Below are 2,531 nucleotides of genomic sequence, written 5' to 3' on the forward strand. Positions count from 1 at the left end.
TGCCTCCCAGATAAAAATCAACCTGATCAATGCTTCTCTACAGAAAGCCATTAACATCATTGCATCTCCCTTCCCCTACAAACGCAATTGTAGGTTGGCTGACCAGTCAAGGATATTTTTACATGCCTTCCTGGTATGGCCTGGTATGGCAATAAATCCTCCTTTCCTTCCTCATCAACAATTTTGTCTCTCAGTGTTTTTATTTGTTTGTTTTAAGAATTTTTTATTTAACTTTTTCCTTAAATATTTATTTATTTAATTCCATTTGTTCTTATTATTTTTTAATTTTACCAGAGAAAGACAGAGAGAGAAAGGGAAAGTGAGAAAGCAATCTGTTAGGTCCAGGACTCAAACTATAGTTGGCCATGTGGGAATCCAGCACCATTAACCACCATGTCACCTGCTGGCCCAACTTTTTCTACTTATTCATTTATTTTATTTTAATTTGACCAGAGAAGGACACAGAGAGAGAGAAAGTGAGAAAGCAAGCTGCCAAGGCCGAGACTCAAACCACAGTCAGCCATGTGGCAGTCCAGTGCCCTTAACCACCACTCTCATTCGAGTGCACATGCTCTTTAACAGATTAAAGAATAATGATAATGATAAATAAAATTGAATAATTAATTATTTTTTTAAAAACTATAAAAGGACAGCACAACAGTCACATGAAACAGATGGTTAACACTGTACTTAAGATCTTTCCTTATAATTTATTACACCTTGGAAAGACGTATAAAGATCCAGTGGTCAAGGGAACCAGCAGTTAGCGTGATGGCTATGTCGCTGGACTCCCACGTAGTCGACCGCGGTTCGTGTCCCGGACCCGGTGGCTTAAAACTCACGCCGGGCGCGTGTGCGTGCGTGCCCAAGATCCCGAGAGGAGAATGGAGGAGAAGGGATTGCGGCGTGACCATCCCCCCTGGGGGGTGATTTCTCGCTTTCTGTCTCTATGTCTCTCTCTGTCTGTCTGGCGAGCGCACGCGCCCTACAGTGAAAATCTCTCCAAAAAAAAAAAAAGATCCAGTGGTCAATTCAGATTTTAAATAACTCACAGAGCTTTTAAAAATTCTCATTCGTTTGACCAATTTAACCCATCTCATGAGCTTTAACTGAAAAGAGCTATTTCTCAGTCTCCAATTATCCCTAATCTCGCTAAACCCATCTGAGCTCTCTCCCTCTCCATTTCCACGGGCACCAGGACAGTCCAGCTGGTTTTCCCCATGCATCTCCAGCTCATATGCCTCAACATAGACCTCTTAGCTCCCTTAGAAGCACTCGTGCCATCACCCAAGCTGGAAAACTTGGAGTCATCCTCTAACTTGCTTCCTCTAATCCCCAGTCAACTGATCCCCAAAGCCCATAGACACTAGGTCAGAGATACCACGTGGATGCTATGCCAGACCCTGAGGTTTCCATCCACTCACCTGGCTGACTGCAACCACCTACTCACCTGGCTGACTGCAACGATCTACTCACCTGGCTGACTGCAACCACCTACCAGCCTGGCTCCTGTCCCAGGTTCTGCCCCAGGGTCCCTTCTTTTTATTTTTTAATATATGTATTAATTTATTTGTGAATTTAAAGTTTACACATATGCCACAACTCCAATGTAAAAATTATTAATAATAATAACCTCAACATGTAGGAATGGCTGAAAGTGGTTCTCTTAGAGGGTGGCACATATACTGACCACCCAAAATCTGTGATCTTAAGTTATCCCACTGAGCTCAGAAGCAGGTTCTCTGGCTTCAAGTCCCTTTGAACAACTCTCTCTGAATGACAGTAAGACAGAGCATTTGCCAATGCTGTGAAAGAAATCACAATTCTCCGCTCATAAAACATTGACAGTTTCTGTAGTTCTCTATAGACTATTCCAAGTGGTGCATATTCCAGAATCAGGTAAACTCTGGTGGCATCATAGAAATAACCATATAGTCTAAGAATACAGCCAGGATAAACTTGCTTTGTTTTTCTCTTGCCAAATAGACATTATCAAACTTTCCTTTACCTAGCAGACAACCAATTTCAAAATCTTCCAAAGACCACTGCCTCTTTTTTGAGTCATTATTTTGTTTTGATTTCAGTTCCTTTTCAGAATTATTTCCAGGTTCTGATGGCTGGGACTGCTTGCTCTTTGGGGTGTTATTAGGTGGCTTGGAGACAGGACAGTGAACACTGGTTGCTGGTAATTATTTCTGCTTTTGATTCAGATTCTGAACCAGTTTGTGCCTGGAAACTGGCTTCAGCCTACAAACTCATTGGAAAGAATTTGAAGGACACAGGACCCACTGAAACTGGCAACTGCTTACAGGTAATGGATTCTGAAAAGGAAACTGCTGAGCCACTGAAACACATTTTGGACCACCTCCAAGTGGTACTGTAGCCTTAACCAGCTACAAAGTGCAGTTTTCCTTAGATCTGTCCATGAGGCCTGTTAGCTCCTGCCACTGACCCATAGCCACCAAGTCCAGTCAAGAGCTCACCTTTTTTTTTTTTTTTTTTAGGAGCTTTTTCCCACATGACAACGGATC

The 2,531-nt window shown here is 42.3% G+C and overlaps 1 pseudogene; it reads right to left on the reverse strand.

Annotated features, from left to right (window-relative positions):
• Nucleotides 1–1,578: 1,578 nt before the first annotated feature.
• LOC102493068 (aurora kinase A pseudogene) lies at nucleotides 1,579–2,426 on the reverse strand (annotated as a pseudogene).
• Between the last annotated feature and the right edge of the window lie 105 nt (nucleotides 2,427–2,531).

Source organism: Tupaia chinensis, unplaced genomic scaffold (assembly GCF_000334495.1).
Source record: "Tupaia chinensis unplaced genomic scaffold, TupChi_1.0 Scaffold000685_1, whole genome shotgun sequence".
NCBI classification, from domain to species: Eukaryota; Metazoa; Chordata; class Mammalia; order Scandentia; family Tupaiidae; genus Tupaia; species Tupaia belangeri.